The sequence below is a fragment of the Chaetodon auriga genome, chromosome 11 (assembly GCF_051107435.1).
Source record: "Chaetodon auriga isolate fChaAug3 chromosome 11, fChaAug3.hap1, whole genome shotgun sequence".
NCBI lineage: Eukaryota > Metazoa > Chordata > Actinopteri > Chaetodontiformes > Chaetodontidae > Chaetodon > Chaetodon auriga.
In genome coordinates this window covers 22,399,246-22,423,939 of record NC_135084.1, presented here as the reverse complement: position 1 = coordinate 22,423,939, position 24,694 = coordinate 22,399,246, and the positions used below count along the sequence as shown (strand labels likewise).

Sequence of the window (24,694 nt, the reverse complement as noted above, 5' to 3'; positions counted from 1 at the left end):
GCTCATGTCTCCTTAAAAGCAAACATCGGCTTCACTGACATGTGCCTGGAAAAGACGATCAATTTTCATTTCGATTAGTAGACCAACAGATCTACAACAATAAGTCGATTTTCAAGCTAAAATGCCAAAAATTCGCTGAGAAAAAAAAAAAGTGAGATTTTGCTGATTTTCTCTGTTAAATATCACTCTATTTGGGATAACTTTGGATTTTTGACTGTTGGACGGACAAAAAGTTCAAACATTGTCACACTGACCTCATTTTGCATTACTTTCTGATATTTTAAAAACACAAGCAGCAGATCAATCATGACAGTTGACAGTTGCTCTCTTAGTTGATTTAGCAGAAGCGTAGCCTCTGACAGTAAGAAACATTATATTCTACTTCAGAGACAGTGGGTGTTAACCTACTTACCACTCCAACTACAGATGCTTTAATGGTAAAGGTAGTGGTTTATGGTAATGTCAGTGAGATCCATGCTCCCACCTACTTTCTGTGTCACCAAGGTCAGGTTTATATTTCTATTCTCGGTGCTAACCAAAGTGCGATTGCATAAAGAGTGACATTACTTTACATTGAAGAGGGCAAAACATAAAGGATTCCCCCGTAGACGAAACGATGCCAGTGCAGAAGAGAGAGACCACATTCAAAAGAACATCCTGTGCTGCACCGTGCATTCACTGCACTCACACACAAAAGGTCCAACACAAAACACACACATCTCATCACGGGTTTGCTCAAGAACCAGGCTACACGCAGTTAGTGCTAATTAAGTCAAAGCATGATATTTTCCTGGGCTCTATCATCAGGCTACGACCTCCCAGGTTCCATGAGGATTTCGTTTCCTCTGCTGTTTTATTTTTATCTCCCTCGCCTGTTAATCTCACTGTTATTTTGTGTTTCGACTGTTTTTAGATGCTGCTGCCGGTGCAGTTGTGTCTTATCTTTTCTTGTGCGGACACATATTTTATTATCACGTGCAGCCTTGTTCATCTAAAACTGGGACCCGCTTCTCCATCGAACCCACCAGGAAAAGTAAGCGGTTGATGGTAAAGAGCTTAAATGTGAAGTTCAGGGTAAACAAGAAATGGTCGGAGCGAGCATGCTCAGCTAATCTACCTCAAAAGCTTTCTTTGTCAAATTCCCGTCCAAGAGGAACTCCAACCCACTTAAACCGTGTCCTGTTTGGAAAGCAGTCAAAGCCCTTCGGCTCGGTGGGAGAGAAAAGGCAAATCCATGTGCTGAAAGTTGTGGCCTCAAGGAAAAGAGGTGACTGCTGCTGCAGCCAAAGCCCCGAGGAACGTGAAGTGAAAAGGTCTCTTGGGGGGCATGACTGCAAACTTAAGTGTTATTTCTGTCAGAGTACAACAGCATATTTCAGTTACAACAACATTCAATCCACGGAAACACAAATGTTTGTGCTGAACTTTAACCAGCGACAGTTATTATTGGAGGAAAAATGTTTCAGCACATTAAGTTGGTATGTCCGAATAATGAGAAAAATATTACATTACATGAAGATTTGACTCTGTTTTAAAGAGAAAATCAGGTGCAGTGGCAGCACCAGTCGATTCGGGGAGCACTGCAGTGTATAATTAACTTTTGTCAGGATTTAACAGCCATGAACTCCACCTTTTAAAACCTTTAATCAGCGAGGGGTGAGGGTGCAGCCCTCCGAGCGCTGGTTATTCTAACATCATAAAAAGGCTCCTCAACCACAAAGCAACCTCAGCTGGAGGCTCATCACACACAACAAAAGAAAAAGAAAATAACTTGCAGCTTGATATAAACAGTCTGACTCTGAGAGGACCTCCACGCCAGGGGGGACACACACCGCCACGTCAACGCCTCCAATCAGAAACCTCGACTGTGATAAACACAGCCGCTCGGTGGGAGACTCAACTAGCCGGTTAGCCATCAGCCAGCTCACAAAAACCACATGATCCTCAGCTGAAAGCGGCGAAATGATAACTCTCTGCCAGTTATCTCACTCAGGAGAGAGTAACCCAGCCACTCAACCACAATGGATGTGAACGTGCCAGCTTCTAATGAGTGGATGGGACTAATTGCTACCTCTTCACCTCTGAGTACAGCTGACACGGTGTTAGTCTAAGTGGGAACTCTAAATAAATAGTTATCTCTGCAGGAAACACATTGAGGCAAATTGGATGGTGTGAATGTGAAACTTTTCGGATCCACGGGCTTTATAATGCCAACCAAGGCAGCAGGTGGTTGACCGGTGAGACAGCATCCCCCATAAGGACAAATAAAAGAAAACTTACAGGATAAAACTCTTATGGATCAGTCATCTGTTTATGGGCTTGACAGAAGAAAAGAGCACGAGATGAAAGGCTTCCTGCAGTTTCTTGGAATCTCTTTTATTGTTTTTCCAAATGGTGACTAAACCGGAGCATTATGCTGCACATCATGGAGGAGGTTTCACGGCCGCAGGAGAAGGGACGACTGCTGGGTCCGACCATAAACCTCGTCCGCGTAAGTGGTGCTTGTCTGAGAAACTGTTTAGTCTTTAATAACGCTCAATAACAGGTCAAAGCGCGCGTTAACCCCGCAAATTATGGCTGAGCATTTTTCAGATTTCCGTTTGAGTGTGGGAGGCTGTATGTGCGTAGAGCACGGGGGATTTGGTTTGAAATGCAAGTGAAGTGCATTTGTGTGGGCGTGAGCTCGGTTTCAGACGCCCTGGGTCTGGTCTCCAGTGTGTAGAGTTGCATGGTCGGGTTAGTGGTGAGAGGTATTGGTTTGCACACTGTGAGGATTAGATGCTCGATGACTCGGAAACTGATCTGCGGGGTGGAGGGGGAGGCGGCAAACCTGACGCCAGTTTCTCTTTTCTCTGCCATCTTCCACTCTGTCTCTTATCCTCGGTCGAGCTTGTGCGATCGATGAACATGAATAGATGGCATCAGCATTGCGGAACGGGAGAAGAAAGAGGAAGGAAGGACGGAAAGCGTGGCACCCCAGTCATATCTGCGGGATCTATTAAGTATGTAAGCATATGTGCATTTGTTCCACTTAGCTCAGACTTGCTGCTCTGACAGGTGTCATGATTATTACAGTGGTGACCAAGACCTCTACATCACCGCTTTGATTCTTGATTTGAGTACGTGGCAAAGTGTTTTGCTCGCAGAGAACTTGCAGATTGGCTCCATCTCTGCACAGCTGTAGGTCTTTTACTACGTCAACAGTCATTACGATGATAAGATCAGTTTTATCTCCAGACTACTGTCCACACCAAGCCTGAATCACTGACAAAGCAGGAAGCCACACAAATAAAGGGGATAATTAATGATGCACGTCCTCGTGATGATTGGGAGCTACAGTTCTCAACAGCTCTGCTAGTTACCTGCCAAACTAAGTGGATGACAACACAGACGAAATCCCAAATCTGCCAGCGTTTTGCAAATTGCTGGTGTTAATTTTCAACTTTTTCTATTGGATTTCAGAAATACTGCGGGGCTCCAGCATGTTTTCCATTTACCCCTCATTGTTTTCACTGACTTTAAAGATGTCATGTGACGGTAACTAGCTCTCCGAATCTCTGTAGCTGGCGACTGTTCTTCCTGACTTCAGTGGGACGTGATCAGACTCATTTCCCTTCACACACCAGATCACACAGAAAAAAAAACAAAAACCCCAATAAACTCTCAAAATAAACCCACAATGTGTGCTGGCACACATAAACCATTTCCGTCCAGGGGAACTACAAAACTGACAGTGGACCTTATAACAGGGATGAAACGCTATAGAAAATTAATGTAGCGTGAAGTGCATCTCCTGACGCTCACCTGGGTGCACGCAGACAGATAAGCCTGCATTAAAAATACAACGAGGAGTGTGAAGTCCTGACATGAGTCACTGAGCGCCAGCTTGGACAATAGACCTAGAATTATATAGTGTGTGTGAGTGTGTGCATGGTTGCGATATCTTCAGTTTGATACTGGACCAGGAGCACAGGAACATTTCCGTCCAGCCACACATGCCTGAAGCTGATTTACACACCGTCGGCCAGTCGATGCACATATATGAATCCCAATTCCCTGCCCACTCACGGACAGGCGCACACTTCTTATGTTCAGTGGTCTCTGGAGGGGAGCTCCGGCGTGTCTCCGTCTGTGTGTGGTCCGATATTTACACCAAGATGGACGGAAACGAGTGTGTGCTGGAATCACATGAGCCCTGTTACAGACCGCTTGAGAGGAAGGAAGGAATGACGATGGGCACACTCAACAGACGGACAAGCTTAGAGGACACTGGAGGACACTGGAGACACTGGACACTGGAAAAATGTCACAATGTTCCACACAAAGCGGTAGTTGTGCTGAAGCAGTGTCATCAAACTCATCATAAAATACATAAAATACAATAGAGCTGTGACTAATGATGATTTTCTCGATCGATCAATTAATTCTGTGCAGCGAACAGCTATAAAAGCCCATCACGAGTTCCCTGAGCCCACAGTGACGTCCGAAAATATCTTAGAGCCCGGAGATATTTAGTTTTCTATCAAAGAAGAGTAATAAAACCAGAAAATATTCACATTTGAGGGGCTGAAGGACCTTACATAATGACTTAGATAATCTAGAGCTGCAACAATAAGTCAATTAATAAATAAATAGAAAACACTGAAAAATGTCCAGTTTGTCGTAGATAATGTCATCGCATGTCTTCCTCTGTCTGATCAACACTCCCAAACAAGGAGATACTCAGTTCACTGTTATATAAAAGCAGCAAATCATCATATTGAAGCAGCTGGAACCAAAGAGTGTTTGGTATTATCGCTTTAAAAAATGACTGAAAAGATCAATCAACTATCAAAATAGCTGTCGATTAATTTTCTGTCGACCAACTAATCAAGAAGCGACTGAGACTAGACTACAGGAAGAAGAGCTTCGAGTGGACTAATCCACAGAGAACGATTTGAAGCTTGTTAGTCTTGTCATCGTGTTTATTCCCTGCTGCACCTCATGGCCAGCTAATCGCCGGGATCATCTGAATACCACCAAATGCACGTATCTGTCCTCCCTGGGTCTGAATCATGAAAGCCGAGCATCTCTCTAATTCACTCTGGATCAAAGACTTCACCAAATGCCATAATTGTAAATGTGAATAAGCAGTAGACTTACTGTGTGATGAACAACCTGCTTACTCAGGATGGCGCACATATGGTCTCTAACATGCCGGATAAAAAATTAATTAGTTGCAGCCCATCTGTCTTTTTTTTTTTTTTATCACCCTTTTTACAGAAACGTATTACAAGACATCCACGCTCTGCGGTGTCTGGGCTCTCTGGAGTAACCATTAGCCCACACCAGAGAGCTTATAAAGCGGTGCAGAGAGCAGACCACTTCCCCATGTGCTGTTACCATCACAGTGAGCCAACACAGACATTGAAGTGGGCAACACTGAGCCACGCTGAGCTACTTTTGTAGCTGTGACTATGACAGAACAGAGGAGTAGTCCGTAACAAGGCAGATTAGAATAATCCACTTGGGCCTGATGCCAAACACTTGACCTGAGGAAGCGTTGCCACAACAATACTCACACTCATCGGCTATAAACAGCAAGGCATGAAATATGTGGTGCGGGTCAGGAAAAGGACTTGAACATTAGAAACAAGGTGAGGAATGTAAACCCGGGCCGTGTTGTTGAAAGCAGATGTGAACACAGCGAAAAGTGGCATCAAATGCCATTGGGCCTGATACTTAACAAAACCAACACACGAGGACACACGATGAAAAGTCCTGTAAACGCTCCCTCGGCTGCCAGAAAGCCAACACACATCACACCTCTCCGACCGATTTCAACCGTGAACATCACACGTCCACCACGGCACCGGTGCCCCTAAGAAAAATACACACTTTTAACTTCAAAAGTATGCTAAGTGCAGGCGGGACCAGGTCTTTCCTGGTGCACCGCGGCACCATTCCCCCCTCGCCACCCACTCCTGAAAAAGCGGTCGGACCCCTCGGCGCCGAACTCCTGCTGAGAATTAAATGAACTCATCAAAACAAACTACCGGTTGCTCTGGAGGCTCTAAGAGACCGGCATCTCCAGAGAATCCAGGATGCGGGACCACTCCCACCAAAACCAGGGTCCTCGGCTTAGGCCAGAGGCCCGGATGGCTGGACCTGTGCGTGGGGTCAGTTTCACGGTGAAAAGAGGTGAATCTGACTCACAGTAAATGTGTCATGTCATCCCCAAATTTCCTTCTTTCCACTGTTCGCTAAGCTGTCTAATAAAAGCAGCTTAGGAAAAGTATTAAAAACAGTGGTGGTTCCTGTTTTTGTTTTTCTTTCCCCGTGAATAATCTCTGAAATATGCATGTGGACCAGACTTCCCGAAATCTAACTTTGGCTTCCTTAAATTAAAGAGAATCCGAAAAGGGGGCTCACACAGCAAACTTTATTTAAAAGAATTAATTTAGCACAGGAGCCTCCAACATATAGACTAACACTCACATGCTGCATTATTCAGACATGTCCAGAACACATATTGGCTGAAAAACTGGAAAAATGTAAAATGTTATGAGCCCTGTGTTTTATTATGGTTGAACCTGACAACAACTAATTTTCCCATTTCGTGGATTAATGATTTGGTCTGTTAAGTGTCAGAAAATACTGAAACATCGGTCCAAAACCCAAAGATCTTCAACTTACCAACATGTACGACTAGGAAAACCAGCAAACATTTGCATTTTAAAAGCCACAAGCAGTGAATTCTTGGCATTTTATCTTAAAAACTTACTTAAATTATTAATCTGGCATTAAAATAGCTGCCTGTCAAGTTTCTCTTGATCAAATAACTGCTCAACTTTCAGCCCTACCGGCTTTTTTTGGGGAGTTTTGTACGTTAAATTTAGCCTTTATGCCTACAAGCAAACAGAGAGTGGAACAGAATGACTCCAAAGAGTAAAACCAACAGGACTGTGGATAAAAGTGTGGACATTACGACACGCAGAGCTGCCAAAGGGGGCGAGTAAGCGTTCACTTCATGTGCACATATAACAGGAAAAGCCTAAACGTTACCGTGACTGTTTGTTTCTGGGGTGCTTTGTCTGTTTTGTAACTAACGGCTGCTTTTTTTTCAGTTTCCAGGTTTGCTGTCTGAGCTTAGTCAGAGCAGCATACTGGTTTTCCTGTGAGCGCCACTGGGAGGAGGCTAACTGGTGACAGACGGCAGGGGAAGAAACAGGAGGGCCAGTGTTCGAATTACAGTCTCATCAATGATTCAGTGGGATGAACACAGACCAGCGTTTGCACACAGACAACAAACAGGCCTGTCGGTGGACGTGCGACGAGACGCAAGCCCAGGCAAAGTCTTCCACACATACAAGTCTGCACGCAGACATGGAAGCGTGTGTGTGCACATGCAGACCGTGACATGTGTGCAGGACATACTGTGCACAGAGCGGACATCCAAACCAGGGATGAGCACGACGTGAGAGCGACACAGCGGCGGTTTGTGGTTAAAAAAAAAGGATCTTTTTAACAAAAAGACGCTTAGAATAACATTTAAAATGCAATGAGGTTATCAAAGAATGAGATTAACGGTTTAAAATGTCTCTACATGCAATATTTTTATGAACCTCACAGACTAAATTGAGCTCTATTCTGACTGTTCTGGACCGGTCTAAGTTTAAACTTCCACTTCACCGTCAGGGAAATTAGTCATTAGGAACATCCCTTATCTAAACACATATGGGTGTATGCTCATATGGACATGCAATCACACACACACACACACACACACACACCCTCAGCTTCTACTGCCAAGTGCCATTTCCTGATTGTACAAAGCACACAATGTGACCTTCCTAGAAGCATGGTACAGCAGAACAGAGGGTGGAGGGATCTGTGTGTGTGTGTGTGTGTGTGTGTGTGTGTGTGTGTGTGTGTGTGAACTGTGAGCTCCCAATGATTCATTCATCTGCCTTCAGTGCAGGGGGGCAAATTACAGAACCTATTTAAATTGCTGTTATTCACTTCCATACATATTTATGACATTTTCAAGCAGGTTTTCCGGTGCTGCATAGTCTAAATAACGAAGAAAAGTGCTCACTGAAACGTCATCGCTGCAAAATGTCGCTGAGGTCAACGTGTGCCATCTTCAGACTTCACAACAACAGCTTGACCTCTCTCACCTGCGAAACCTAACCTGAACCCTAATAGCAGAATGCACGCTATAAGAGCTGGTTGAGGTGATTCAGTCAGACGTACCATGGCCAGATAAGCACAACAGTAACTGAAGGGCAGTGTGTTGTGATCGCCGGCACAGAAGAGGAATAAAAAAACTACTTTTGAGGATCAAAACTGAAAGCTCGCTCTGATTGATTTTTGATTCAATCGAAATCGTGACGCCCCTCTTCTCTAGGCATACAATGCAGCCGTATCATGGCTGTACAGTACACCATATGGCATTAGTGCACACACACACCGTGGGGGGATGGGACACGAACACCGAGGTGAAATACTGAAGCGGCGATGCTCCGTTTCCTCGCTGCTCTGCTTTCTGTCACTTCAGCCAGTTTACGTTTGTTTGACAGGTGAATAATGACACGTGTTGCTGTGCGTTAAGAAAAGATCGCACCCATTGTTCCACCCAAGCTGTGTCTAAAACTATCAGAATAAAGCTCTGTACGCTGCACAGAATGAGCACAATCTATGACTAATTCCAGCTTTTTGATAAATCATTTTGCCTTTTAGGTAGTTGTTACACGGCTAGCATTAACAACAGAGGTCACAGAGTACCTTTATGGTAATACCACAGTTTATGTGGGCAAAATACTCTCAAGTTAAATTCCACTGCTTGCTGCTTTTCAACGCTGAGGAAGAAACGCCAAGGACAGATGCAACCTGCAGCAGTTTACAGTGTTGAATGGTGAAGCCGGTGTCATCAGGTTCACAGCATGTGCACGGCATGTTTACAGATGACTGTAAACACGGGAGTAAGATACCTTTTCTGTTTGCATAATTATTATTATAATGATTTGCAGAATTTGGCTGACATGTTTGGTCCACATCACACAGAGGCCGGCTGAAGCAGTGGGGATGGTATATGAAACCATGATTACAGTACCAAGGAAACATCAGGGGGAAAAAGCTTTCTGTAGCCGTGTGCTTGAGGCTGATTCATGTTTCCATTCAACGTCCGTTCCTGGTTGGGTTGCTGCAGTGTCGGTGATGGCTGCCTTTCTCCGGGGACTGAAAAGGGAAAGGTCTATGTAGGTCTTACTGTGCCGCACCTGGACATACTTTGCAATCATTAGCCTCGCGTCCGGCCAAATGAGACGGGCTGGTGTTCAGCGCTGCTAGCGTTCAGGCTTCAGTGGGGTTAGTTTGGGCTTTGGCATTGCTGGACTTTTTAAAATAAAACAGACTTAAGATTTCTGGAAGTAAGCGGGATTTAAAGTTTATCTTTGGTGTAAACAACGTGTTATATAACCGAGTACATTCAAGAATGACCAGTTCTGCTTGTGTTTCACATCTCAGCGACTGTCTGCTGTTGATGTGTTGAGCACAAGGACCCTCAGACTTTGATTATTTAATGGATTTTCAGCAACTACTGCCCAGTACTTCTCCGCATTCGCAGGAACAGCGCTGCTCCCTGGGGAAGCCACGGCCTCAACAAGTTACATAATCAACCGTTCGCGTGTGCGAGGATGTACACATGAGCTCATTTGAGACAGGAATGTTGGACAGTGAAGCAGGAAATGGCAATCACGCACGATGAGAGGGGAGTCGATAATTACAGGTCTGTGTGTGCATATGAATGTGTGTCTGCAAGGGAAGGTGCCACACTATGTCAGCAGTTTGAGCTGCAGTCGCCTGCCCGAGCTACATGGCAAGGAAACCACACAGATGGTATCTCGAGATCTCACACAAACACCTGCGCACACCCTCACAGCACTGTCTTTCAAGTTTTACGTCTAACCTCAACAGGATCCTGATCATTCAAAGGGAAATTACTGTGCCCACAGCAACAGGCTGACGTCTGAGTCAGGACAGAGGTGTTGAACACACCCAGCATCTACCGCTCGATAGCTCTGGGCAGCATATGGGATGTTTCAGCACTCACTCACACACTTTGGTACGTTACAAATTAGTCAGGAGGTCAACTTATCGATTAATGATGTCAGCTCTTAAAGTGAGTAATGAAGAAAAGGAACAAAAATAGTGATATTTGGGAGTAGATGTTGAACAATGACAGGTTTCTCTTTCATTTTCTCTCTTCACATATGTGGTGAATTTATGCCATTAGTTTAATGTCACAATGTCTCATGCAAAAATAAAATAAAATCAGTGTAATCCACCCCCCGGACATGTTTCAGCTCTTCTTGTGTTAGCACATCGCTGACATTAACAGACACATTTTCCCTGACGTCCACCAACATTAACAAATAAGGATCCTATTCATGAATTCAGCCGGCCTACCGTTACAGTAACAGAGCTGCCAAATAGGACGGTGAACTCCCCAACAGCTTTTCTGAGGGCGCTGAACAGCTCCACTATGTTTCAGTTCTCCCCCTCCCTTACTTTTCTGACTCGGGTGTTGGCAGTGGGGGAGAGGCCTCGGTGTGACTGGGGAGCGAAGGGAGGAAAGAGACGAACACAAACTGAGTAAGATAAACAAAAGAGGCAGCGAGAGAAATTAGAAATTTCCTCTTCATTTCTTAATGGAACCGAACAGGTGACCACACTCGCCCCTGTGCTCAAACATATGACTAAAATAGCTCCTCAAATAAATTTTAAAAAAAAGTCCCCCCCCCCCCCAGAAGAGAAAGATGGTGAGATGAGGAGGAGAGGCACTCACAGAAAGACAAAGGACCTCACATCATTGTTCAATCTGCATTCAGCTAATGTGCAGGCGCACTCTCTCTGCCCATGTGCCCTCTATCATCCTCTGACACTTATGCATTCCTTACATGTGTCTTAATGCTGTTCCTCTGAAGACTTACATAATTTATAGCGTTTACGATAAGTTTACATAATTCATATGATGATGTGGATGTGAGGTGACCTATGGGAAGCATTTCACTGTTACCAGAAAATAAGAGGGGGAATGGGGGAACTTGGTTGGTGGTTATTTCTCTCTCTTACTTGCAGCATCGGTTCTAACATAAAAACTGTTTCGCTGGATCCTCACAAAATGTAGAGATGCTGCAGTTTTTGTTGCATCCCTTCAATTAAGAACACACTCCTGCCTCTTTGCCATTCATTCAGGCCGCAAGCTCTTGCCTTTGATTTGCATTCATCATACAGATAAGCTAAGCTAACCTGACTAGCCATTTTAGCTAACAGACAACAATCAACACACTGCTAAAGTCTTCCATGTGGAACTTACACCACTGAGTTCACGTTTTAGGCAGTGCAACTGCATATAAAGCCAGTACAGATGCAAAAGGACACGAACAGGTATGAGCTCACCTGAGGCGGTGCAGATGGGGGGAAGGAAGTGTCTGAACGAGTTGAAAATGTTATAACTTGAGTAACAAAGAGGTACTTGTCTGAAAACTTTCAAGAATCCAATTTGCGAACATGAGGAAAATGGAGAGAGACTGGAGGAAGATCACGGAAAGAACTGGAGTTTCTGGTGAGATCGATCAGACTCTGAGCACGCACACGCACACACGCACACACACAGTGGCCACCTTAATAGCTAGCCACTGCTAACATCTAAACAGTCGGTACATTGACTATTTAGGGAGAATAAACACAGTTTGACAAACTGTTGTAGAGTCAAATTCATGAGAGCAAAGAAAGGCAAAACTCTGCCTAATGTTGTGCCTGAATACACCTTCAAAGCAAAGACTATAATATCTGGTTCACAGGACGTACCGGGACCTAAACCGCTGTGTACTGAATGCATTTATGCTTGAACCCCGACAACACACAGGAGCCAATCGCTTTGTATGATTGCCTTGTTAGCAAAGACACGGGAAACTGACTGAAAACGATTCTGACGAGAGGGACAGCATAAGAGAACTGTACCGAGGAAACGCTGCCTCGAGCAACAGTATGGAAAAACGCTGGTAGCTTAATGTCCCCACCTCCTCTTTCCTTCCCTACCTTGCAGAAACAAGGCCATAAAAACGTGCCCACTGTCTGACCCACTTTCCATGATAGACGTAATCCCCCTCCGCAAACTTCAGCCTGTTTACCAGGCCAGCACAGAGTAAGCTGGACCGGGAGGAGAATGCCAAGCTCTTCACACACAGTAGGGGGAAAGCTGCTGCTTAGCTGTGCCGAAGATTACACCCGCAGACCCCCGCTGAGCTCAGCGGCCCTCCCGGATGAAGCTGCACATCACCGGCACGTGCACACACAAACATTAATGTAAACACTCAGCAAAACAAAAGTCTCCTCTCGTGACGAACACGCTGTGCACATCATTAATATTTAAAAGGGCGCGAGCACACAAAGCGGTTTGACATGTTGTTGATTTGTTGGTTTGATTCTCAAACATACTCACTCAACGCCGAGGTGTTAACCACCAACAGCTGGTATGATTGTGACTTTCATCTACTTCCACTGAGTGAATATGTAATGAAAGTATGTTTCCACACAATTCACACTTCGCTGTCAAACAGAGTGCAGTGGGTACAATATCAAGGACAACACGTTTGACTGTTTCCTTGAACTATAACTACCGTAGTTAGTCATTAGTGAAGTTAAATTCTACCCTCAAACAACCTGAGAGCTGCACATGTATATTAGGGTCATTGAAGGGTGGGTGTCACTGTCTTTTGATCTTACAAATAGAGTTTGGAAGGAGGTCATGAAGACATACGTATTATGCAACATGTGCTGCAATTTGCAACCACTGTGTTTTAGATTTTGCATTTTTTCCATCCAGACAGTGGATGTAAATACAATAATAACGCTGCAGAATCAAATCTTAAAGCAAACCCTTCAATAATTCAAATACTAAAAGCTTTAATTAGACTGACAGGAAGCACTTTTGTCATTCTGTTGCAGAATTTCAAAACATCTAACAACTAATTGTTGAACTGGGCTTCACTGCTGCGGGACAGCAGTGATACAGCATCCGGCCCAGGCCGAGACGGGGAGGCCTCTCTGTGTCCCCACAGACCGGGTTACTAAGGATACAGGCAGCTCTGAGCCTCCATTAAGACATCAGAGCTCCCGTCTGACACCATCGGCTCCGGTTTCCTCCCTGAAATTGAGACTCTAAACCGTGCTGGAGCTCACACACACACACACACACACACACACACACACACACTCAGTCCAGCAGGCAACACACTCAATACAAAATGTGCAAACACAAGCATGTACTGTACGTGCAACACTTACACTCTCCCCTGTTAGACGGCAAACACTATGTCCCAAGCACTTCACACTAGAAGTTATCACCATTTATAGGACTGTGAGAACGCAGACTCTAAATAGGCGGCACCAAAATATAATAAAGATTCTTCAGGCTTCCTCACAACAGGGCGCCACTGTTTTAGCAGGTATCAGTGCTGCAACTTGAACCTCGTATAGCTCCCCACAGCAGGTCCGGCTCACTGTTTTAGATCTGATGTGCATGCAAACCATTTCAGTGTAGCCTGCTGCACTAGTTATGTTTGCAAGAAGTTGATGAACCTCAAACACAGATGGAGTTGCAACAGCGTGCTTAACATACTCATAGCTTCTACTGTATGTTTTCATCAAATAGTAAAAAAGTTGTTACTATTCCCACCCAACTGCTTTGCAAATGCACCAGTTGTAGGACTTTAAAAGGCAACAAGCAAGACGATGCAAATTGCTCCCCTGCTAGCATCGATACCCAACACTCACTGGCTGTCGTTGGGTTGGTTCATGGGTAAAGTCACCACCACCGGCCAGTATTTCAGAAAACTTCAGCTTCCTGATTATTCATCATATTAACAAGCAGAAAATGCCCTGCGGCGTCCAGGCGGAGCAGATGGAGTCAATGCATGTCTGTCTTTACTGTGACATATCCGACACGGGCAGAGGAAGCCAGCGAGATCCTTATCAGCAACCAAACTTAATCACATCAACGCTGACAGAGACAGCGAGGGACAGAGAGCAAGGAGGGTAAGAGAGGGAAAGAAAGAGAGCGGGGAGGATGGGGGTGAGAGGCAGCATGAGATGGGAACCAGAGAAAGAGAGGAGGGGAGGGAAGTCATTAACTGGCAATCAAGCTTTAGAGTCAGTGCATTTGCTTAATTCCTTATCAGGCAATGTTCCCTTTCTCACTCACCCCTTCAACCCACCCTGTGACAGGTCAGCATGCAGACTGGAAGTGATGTAAACTAATACCTCCATCTCTGAAGCCTCCACACACACACACACACACACACACACACACACACACACACACACACACAGAGTCAGTGCCCACCAGAAGCTTTATCTTCACAGAGCCTCTGATTTCCACTGAGATAAAGACGGAGTCATAACAGGTGCATGTGTGTGTGTGTGCGTGCGTGTGTGTGTGTGTGTGTGCAGACAACTTGACAAAGATCAGCACTTTGCAGCTGCAGCACACACACACACACACACACACACACACAGTAACGGCCCTGTGATGACTTACCTGCTAAGCATGGACTTGACTAAATGAGGCAGCGTTAATAAATGATCAGTTCATGGTCACAGAGCCGTTGGCAGGACAAAGCAGGTGACGGTTAAAGACAGGGAGCAGCTCCATAGGCTGGTTAGCACCGAATTAGCCCTGTAACGTTGCTGTTTAACAGTTGTTACAGCATTATCGTTGTCAGGTGGCTTTTTTAAACGTGTACTCACTGCGATGTGAACGATGAAGTCCTTGTCTTGTCTTCGGTGTGGCTGACCGGGCTGCTAGCTTCTCCACCAGCTGCTGACTGGCTGTCCCAACTTGCTGAGGTTAGCAAGCTAGCTAACGCTCCACCGGCATTAAAACAAAAGGAGATTTCGTCTTAATTTCACCCCTCGAGGCTGGTTTACCAAAAAAGAAGTAAAGCCGTAACACGTAAAAAAAAAAAATAATAATAATAAGCCAGTGGGGGTTTGGGTTATTTCTTCTCCTTTTCCTGGAGTTGTGAGTTTTAAACGCTCACCGTAAGACAAAAATATCCACGGTGTTTTATTTTAAATGACAGGCTCTCCGCGGTGCGCGCTCCTTTGTTGTGAGCATCTGAACGTAAACACTGAGCTGATCTGGTTCTGCCCGTTCTCCGCCTCTGAGCGTACGCCGTAGGAGGGGACCTACGTCGTCGCAAAGGATCATGGGACTTGAAGTTTTTCTCGTTGCCGGACATGCGGCTCAAATACAGGTGGTTTTCACGTGCACTACAATGGTTTGACAGCTCTAGAGACCAGTTACTTCACAAATTAAGATTTTCAGATAGAAAATATACGAAGAGCTTATTAAATATATCTTGTTTTACATTAAACTGACCAACAGTTTAAATAAGTACAGCTGAAACAATTAATTTAATAATCAATTAGTTTATTGACACAAAATTAATAGGCAACTATTTCAATAATGTAATTTTTTAAAGCTTTTTGTTAAATGATCTCACGGTTCCAGCTCCTCATACATGAGGATTTGCTTCTTTTCCTTTTAATTGTTTTAATTTATTTTCAATAATGTTGAGGTTTGAACTGCTGTTGTACAAGATAAAGCATTGTGAAGAATTTGGGATCTGGGAGATTATGAAGGCTTTTCTCACTATTTCCAGACTTTTTCCCATAACAGCAAATCAGTTGATTGATGGAGAAACTGAACAGCAGATTAATCCATCATGAAAATAATCTTTAGCTGCAGTCCAATACAAAATGAGCTCCACTCCAACCAACTACAACTGTAAAATCCTGCTTTTACAAGAATACAAGTAATAATAATCTAATGATATACTATGTAGCACATTTCCCATCTTAAATACTTTTCCTTTTAATACTGCATCTAAGTATAATCAGGAAAATGTACTTAAGTAACGATTAGGTAGGTTAATGCATTACAATAGAACTGATCATATGTTTTTTTTAATATAAAATCTTAATCTAAGTAACTATTAACCGTGTCAGATAAATGTGGCATAAAAAGTACATTATGTCCTTTTGAAAGGAAAGTGGAAGATGACTATACTGGAAGAAAAAAATAGATATTCAAGTAAAGTGGAAGTACCTGAAAATTGCACTTGAGTCCGGCACTTGAATAAATTTACCTCCTCTACTACTTTTCACCAGCAGATTAAAAGTATGGACTCACTCAAAACACACTTATTGAAAAGGTCAGAGCCTCAAATCTTAAAGCCACAACGCTTGAGTACTTTGCTGTGGTCCACATCAGGTCATCTCACCTGTCACACTGAGCTTCAATGTGAAGGTGTGAGGTTCAGGCTCCTCGTATGCCCTTTCACGCTCGCTTTCATTCACAACACCTGACACACCATGAGTGCTTGAATTTTCAGCCTGGGTGGACACAACTAGAGAAAAACAGGTTTGCGGAGCTGTTTCTGTCTGCGTTGCTGGCACCTCCATCTTTATATTTATCTCCAGAACGCCACATGCCGTCTTCGTGCTCAGAATATGCCGGTGTGTGGGTGATTTCAAGGGATGATAATTCAGTTTGTTTTAGATCATATCATATGCTTTACACTGCTTTATCCGGTTCAAAATTATTAATTTTCATTCAAGCAGTACTTGAACTCCAGCATACATTAGAAATAGACTCATACAGTACGTGTACTACTCCAACGAATGTAAAACGATGCAGGCTTTAAGAGTGTTAATGTTAAAATCTTATTGCAGCTGTCAGCAACCCAGCAGTCTATTTAAGAAAGGAAATCTGAGACAGTTTTTTTTTTTTTTTTGGTCAAAAATAAGTGTCAAGAAATCCTTAAAAATCTCTTCAGTCCACACATGGTTTCAGATCCACACCAAAAACTAATCGTGTGTTGTTGACCGATGGCCTTAATGTTGCACCAGTTCCCACTGAACTCTGTTTATTAGTTCCTGAAATAGCCTTGAGATACTCGAAGTAAAAAAAGCTCACCACAAACCGCAAAACCTTCGCACTGTTCAAGTCCAACTCGTCAGATTCTTGACTTGCAGCTGTTAAGTGCACAAGTAGAAGATACAAACCAAGTTAAAAACCCCATTTAAACCCCCCAAAAAGGGTGAAAATAACATGTTTTTGCCTTAACACCTCACATTCAAATTACTCCGTCTTAGTAACTTGAAAATACAAAATGTACTGTTTCAAGGCTGTCGTTCAAGCCCAAATTCAGTAAAATCAGATTAGATAACTTTATTTATTCCCAGAGGGGAAACCAGTTTGGTGGCCCATGCAGAGTGAGTCAGACGGGTTGCTGCAGCCAACATGGGAAAACTTTAAGAAAAGTACGAACGGTAACATGTGCATGTATTGCAAGATGGCATCTGTGCAGCTCAGAAGCCCACATAGCCACTAAATTAGAAAACAACAGACAGCATTTAATAAAGCAGTTCAATTAACAGCTGGCCATTAATGATGCACCTGATGACAGAACCAATAAAACAGGAAACAAACAAGAAATGAAAACTTAAAAATGAACAATTTCAAGAACAATTAGGAAACAAAAGCATAAAAATTGAGTCAAAAGATAAAATCTTATCTTAGAAAACAGCGCGTGGGCACAAAAGACCTTAAAATTAATACAAAATAACCTTCCACTTGAGAAATGAACCCGATCCAGATGCAGAGCAAACAACATCAGTCCAATACAGCTCCAGCTGTGTGTATATGATTCCTGGAAGATCAGCTTCACCAGATGACCTCCAGTTTGTGTGTGTGTGTGTGTGTGTGTGTGTGTGTGTGTGTGTGTGTGTGTGTGTGTGTGTGTGTGTGTGTGTTTGTATACTTGGCTCGAGCGGGAGACAGCTCCTTCAATGTGAGAATGAGTGGAAAACTCAGGTGAGGCCAAGATCTGATTAAGCAGAACTTAACGTCCCTCATGGCAATAGCACACACTCTCACACACACATGCGCATGCACACAGAGACAGACTTATTTTTACGCGGCTGAGAGGCCGTAAAACACACACTTACGTTTGCTAATAAAATACATGCCTGCTGCTTCACTGAACGCCAGCCGTGAGTGGTGGGCGTCACAAGTTCAAGTGTTTTCAAAACGAGCTGCAGAGTCTGAAAGACGACTCTGCCTTTCAGACTCTGCCTTGAGAAACATAAGAAACCGTGTGTGCCTGCACATATGCACACACACACACACACACCATGTGCACACCTTACATAATCTTTGCACACACTTTAATCTGTGTTTGAGGCCTCCTGTTTACGTTGCTGTGGTTACAATACCAACACCTCTCCCGGACCTCTCCAGGCAGACACACCTTCCTTTGATTCAACGGGTGAAGGCTCTGCAGCCAGTTCACTTCACCCCTGATGGATGTTTTGACAAGTGCTTCTCTTTCCAAGAGCCAATGAGCTGCACGTCTGTGCGAAGCGTCAGGAAATGATGAAAAATGTAGGGAGGCGCACACGTGGTGGTGGTCCGATTACAGCCCTCAGGTTAACGCTGGATCCTGCCAGTGTGCTGTACAAAGTCTCGCTTGAGTGCAAACCAAAGTTTACGCCATATAAACCAGAAAGTGCCATAAGAAGACATGAAAACAGGAAGTAGTCAAACACATAATGAAACAGCTGGAATTTGACAAAAGCTTAAATCAAAATTAATTAGAAACAGGTGAAAAAATCAAGATTAAAAATGAGAAAAACATGTCAAAGAAGCAACATAATAAATGCATTCTAAGGAGTGATGTCAAATTCAAAAATGTCCTCTTGTCCTCATTTTCATGTGCACTGGACAAGCTGCTGTGCAGTTAAAGCGACTCTGCTTTGATATGCCTGCAAAAAAAAACAGTTTGTGAATGTAATAACAACGTTAATAACAACTCTGTTTCAGCAAATAGAAAATGTTCTTCAAAGTGGGAACTTGTTAAAATAAGTGAATGAATAAAATACTGGATGCAAACAAAGACACATTATAAAAGTGAATAACAGCAGTTAACACCATGATGCAACTGGGGAAAGTTTTAAAGTGACATTGAACCAACAGTTTTTGGAAACTTGAGTCAGTATTTTTGGTTCCTGAAACCAGATTGCAGAACAAACTCCAGGACCTGAGGAGGAGTGATGGCTGCAGAAGTCTGCAGTGAAGCTGCGTACGATCGTTAAAACATTCAAATCAACTCTAAGTCGATGCAGAAATGTCTTCTCTTGAAATGTGTTTACATTAAAATCTCAGCTGCTGCATCCTGAATGAACTGGAGATGAAAAGTTGCTTCTGTCTGCAGAGGATTGAAAATGTTTCTGATGTGTCTGCAGCAGCAGCTTCACTGCAGAAACACCGTAATAGATTTTCACAGCTCAGTATTAACACTTACAGGTGAGCAGGTCGGTGCAGTTTCTGTGTCTGACAGGATGAAGGTCTGCAGCTGCATGTTTGACAGACTGAATTACGACCTCAGCTTTATGTTTTACTTGAAGTACAAAGTTGAGGTACTTTACTTTTTCTTTTGTTTTTATACCACTTTTCAGAGCAAATTATTGAACTTTTACTCAACTACATTTATCTGACGGCTTTAATTTATTCATAAAAGAAGATTTATGCATAAAAAAACAAATGTTGATCTTAAAATTAACCAAACAAAACAGTTAGGAAAATAAAGTATTTTGGTATTTGTTGGAGTATTTTTCACCTAAAAACATTTTATAGTTCCAGCTTCACAAATGTGAAGATTTCTTTTACACTATTTGAATTTATTTTGAATAATTTCGAGGTTTGGAGAAAACAAGCATTTTGAGGGTGTCACTTTGGGTAACTGGGACAGCATTTCTTAATCATTTCTGACCTTTTACAAACCGAACAATCAATCGATTAGTGGAGAAAATAATCATTAAAAAATCATTAGTTGCAGTCTAATCTGTATAATGTATAAAATATTAAAATGAGCTCCACCTAAACCAACTGCAACAGTCAAATCCCACTTTAATGCGTGAGTCATAATAACGTAATGATAGAATATATAATAGTGCTGCAGTCACAGGGGACATTCTTCTGCATTTCCCTGATTATACTTAACATATTTACTCATGTATTCTTGCATACTGCCTCATTTTTTCAGATCTGTTTTCGCCCTGACTTACTAAACTTGATACATTTCCCTAAAATGATGTAAGTGGCCCAAATCTCGACGAAAGCATCTGCTCCGGTCCCATGCGATGCCAGCAGTGGACGAAGTGTGTGGGACTGCGCTCGGGGCAGCCTGTTCTCAGCGAGCGTTTCATCCTTTGTTGTTGTTGTGCGATAAGACCAAAACATAGCAACAGCTGGGCTGCGTTCAGCCAGTCAGGAGGCCCGCGCGGAGAAGTCTTCGCTGCTGTGACAGGATTATGTGATAGAAACATGCTGTGCTCACGCGGAGCCAAATATTAAATAACACTACTGTCCCGTGTTTGAGGGGCCGAGCCGAGCGCTGTTGTCATGCTGCCATGGTGACAGTATCCATGCACTGGATAATGTTTACTGAATGTTTAGCATATCACAAAGCAGGCGCATAGGCTGACTGGACCAGATCAATCAAATGTGTGTGTGTGTGTGTGTGTGTGTGTGTGTGTGTGTGTGTGTGTTCCAGCATTGCAAGACTGAGCACATTTTTAAGTGACAGACGTTGGTGTTGCTTGCGTGTATGCTTCCTGCATTCTGTATGTGATTAACATTGTGAGTGGATGCACTGTGGGACTCAGGCTGCTTCGTTTTCTGCAGCTAAAGCTGCGCAGGAACACTTCTGTGCGTGAGCGAGGAAGCTTAAAGTTCTGTATTATGTGATCTGTATGTTCCAGTGTGCGCTGAACTGTAATACAGTCCAGATGTTGTTTTGTAGAAGCCTAAACTAAACAGAAGGAAACATGGTAACAGCATTTCTTAATCGTCTCTAATGCGATTTCAAAATACCAGCACCTGTCTGCCCACATCATAAGACGTAGAACTGATTTTGCAACCCCGCATATATCTAGGCAGTAAACTTGTTATGAGTGGTTTGAGAAGATAAACATGCCAAGACAAGAGGCAGGCCGACTGGCAAGACCTTTTTCCATCTCAGCTGTCGGTAGCCCAGCTGGCTGCGCAGCGGAGACGAGGCTGAATGCACCCAAAACTGTCCTGAAGCTGCTGGATCAGGTTGTTTAACTCGGCAAAATTAAACCAAGGCGCACTCAAATGGAACTTGTTGATTCTGTTATTGAACATCAGCAATTAGCAATTAGCCATGCTAGCTGTGCAGATCTATGGATGGCAAAGTCAGTCTGTTGGTCCGTCCACCACTTTGGTCCTGACTGAAATATCTCAACAACTGTTGGATGGATTGCCATGAAGTTTTGTACAGACCTTAATGGTCCCTAGAGGATGAATTGTACTGACTTGAGCTACCCTGAATTAGCGCCACCAGCTGCTCAAATGAAATCTTGCCAAGTATACTTGATGGACTAGCACTGAATTTTGGAGATGTTCATGGTTCAGTGTTTCCTCATGACTTTTCCTCTATAGGGCCAACATTCCTTCTCAGGACAGACTGTGGAGGTACAGTTGGTGAGTTTGATTAGCTTTAGGCACCAAAACTACTTGGTTGTGTTTAGGAAAACATCATTTACTTTTGATTTCTCACAGGACAAAAACCCGGGTCTCCAGGGTGAAAGTCACATCTCATATTGCAGAGTTGGGGTTAGGACTGCATTGGAGTTAACACGGATGCTCAAGGCCGAGGGGTGTGACAAAGCGTTGGTGTCTGAATCAGAGCGAGCTGCGTCATTATCAGGTCAGACTTTTAATTTGTTCAATATTTTGATGCATCACTAACTACTCGCAAAACTAAGAATCAGACCAATGTTAGAATGCTAACAAGCTAACCTCAGACAAACATGGTAAACTTACTTCCTAAACCTCAGCATGATGGCATGCTAATCTTAGCATTTAGCTCACTGTGCAGCCTCAAAGAGCTCCTAACATGGCTGAATAATAAACAAATCAGAAAACGAAGCTATGCAGCTGTATAATCAACATTGCCAGATGGTTTTAGTCCTGTTGTCTCCAGTGTCTTTCTGTCTTTTCCCATTTTTGAATTTGATGCTGTACCTACAGTATGATGACATGTTGTTCCTGGACCCTGCAATAATACAGTAAATCCTCCCAGCAAGCTGGTGACACAGCTTCACTTTGTTACTCACAAACCACGTTTTACAAACTGAATTACTCTGTTTTCTCTAAATCCCTCAGATGTTTCAAACAGATGGAAACACACACGCTGACAGTCATCGTCAGCGGTTCAGTCTCCTCCACAGTACGCTGATGATGACATTTTACATCTGGCGTCCTGCTGGTCACTCAGAGATCAAACGCCATCAGCTGGAGCTTCGGGGAGCTGTCTGATGATGGTGATGTAGTAGCAAAAAGCTAAAATAGACTGAAACTGAGGAGCACCACAAAGCAGGTATCGTCTGTAGCCAGGAAGTAACAGAAAAAGCTCTGAAATTGGACGAGGTGCTGGTTAAAATCCTGACAGTCTTAGTTAATATTTGGTAAGGAATGCGAAATCTGCCTCATGCTAGAGTTTGCTTCATACTGGCTGCATATTGTATTTCCTTAAAATCAAACTGAGGACAGGTAATGGAGTGTTAATCCCCAGATGAAGCCGATCATCAACCTTATCATCGCCGCTGGAAAACAGTTCACTACAAATGGTAATACTCTCTACTATGCATCTGTTCTTGTACTTTTTCTGCCGTGACACCTTACAAATCCCCTAAAATAAGCTTTCTTTGCTTATCTCATGTTGTAGGTTTGTGCTGAGGATCATCCATGTTGCTCTTCTTCTCTTCATTCCTGGAGGAGGAAGTCATCTGCGGCCTGTAGTATCTGTTTAGTGCACAAAATAATGTCTAATCTTGACGTAACCCCTCACAATAAATGCAAAACGTTCTCATGTCCCAGTTGAGGGGATGAAATCATCGCCCAAACACTGACCATCATGAGCTTTGCTGCCACATGTACTCCTGTAAATGTCGCCTTTCTTGTTTAGCTTTTCTTTTGTTCGCTGGGACAGCAGCGAACTCGAAGCCAGGTTTCATCTCAGGCTGAGGTCTTCTACAGCCTGCCGTCAGAATGGAAAGATGAGCGAAGAAGAACGGAAAAGTTTGTAAAGATAATCACATGACGTGTTGCAAAATGATTAGAGGAAATGCAAACCAGATGCAGACAGCTGCAAATTGGCCTTAACTCCAAATGTTACTGGAATTCTCCTTTCATTAAAGTTTGAGAAACACTGCGACATCTGGATCAGTTTCATCAATTACCTTAAACACACCATGTTTGATTAATCATCCTGCCTTTACGCTCCCATGATCACAACTGAATGGAGCGTTTTGTACATTTTGTCCATCTTGTGTCACAAACTGTACTGTGACTCTGTTGCACGTAGCATTGAGCGTACAGTATGGCCCTGTGAGACTTTGGGTGTCATTGCATGTAATTACAGAGTCGCTGACTGTAATTAGACAGGGTGTCGTCACTAAGCTCACCAACAGCTGTAATTGTCTGTGGACAGACAACCAGACTCTCATTTCACACTAAACTAAATGAGCGTTTTAATAGCAGCCTGTCAGTAAGGTCGTTATCTATTTTCCAGCGGTCGCATTACGAGGTGTCCTGTGAGTGCTATTTGAGTTGTGCTGTGAGCAGCATGAGCGTGCGGAAGATGATCAACGGTTCGTACAAACAAAAGAAAATTGCTTGGGGATTTTCGCAGCCGTGACTGTGCTCACATGAGCCCAAGGGCAACACATGTACATTTGAAACAAAGAGCCCGGGTTGTCGCTTGAGGGAACTGGCTTGTTTCTCGTAGAGTTTCTCGTCACTGGCACACGTTTCAGGTCAGACGGCTCGAGGAGACTCAGCACCCTGTTTGAAGGGTTTCCCGATTGAAATGGTAATGGTGGGTTTAATAGAGGGAGTGCATATGGAGAAGGAGCCTGGAGGGAGTTCAGGTACCTGTCGGAAAGTCACTGGCAGCCATCCCTTCAAGCTAAGCCGTCAACAGGGGAAGTCATCTGAGACTCTCTGTAAGAACATACTGTATGTTCAGTGCGCGTGTTCATGCATAGACTCCAATGCAGACGCCACAACTCTGCACAGATACTCAAGATTTTTCTAACAGCTCCTGTGAAAATAACAAAACAGGCAATGAATTGATCGACTGGTAAGTTTTTGTGCATCCAAAGCTTGATGTATCTTATCAGTCTGAGCTTGGATACGTGTCCACTTTTCACCTGATTTGACTTTTCACAGCCGAGATCCTCAGGTGGAGTATTTGGTGGCAGTGGACAACAGATGTACTATTTAGTCATGTTTGACTTGCATTTGCTAAAACCCACAGTAGCCAGCTGTTTCAGGAAAATGTAGCCGCATATTTGTGACTTGTTTGTAAAGATTTACGCCTTCAGTAGGAGCCAATGGGCTTGAGTTTCCTCCCACAGACAGGAAACTTTTGAGAGGCGGGCTTGTTGGTTGTGGTCTTTTCATGAAATCTGTCGACAGTCTTCTCCTATAAAGTGCAGTCAAATATAATGTAAATGACAGCAAACCTAAAATATTTTAGCAACCAAATATGGA

The 24,694-nt window shown here is 43.5% G+C and overlaps 1 protein-coding gene across 1 annotated transcript in view; it reads right to left on the bottom strand.

The window, feature by feature from the left end:
- peli1b (pellino E3 ubiquitin protein ligase 1b) overlaps positions 1–15,178 on the bottom strand; it is a 37,603-nt gene extending 22,425 nt beyond the window's left edge. The window contains exon 1 of the mRNA XM_076742384.1: positions 14,794–15,178. The gene's annotated coding sequence lies outside the window, so the exon portion shown is untranslated. The remainder of the gene's footprint in view (positions 1–14,793) is intronic.
- Positions 15,179–24,694: the final 9,516 nt, after the last annotated feature.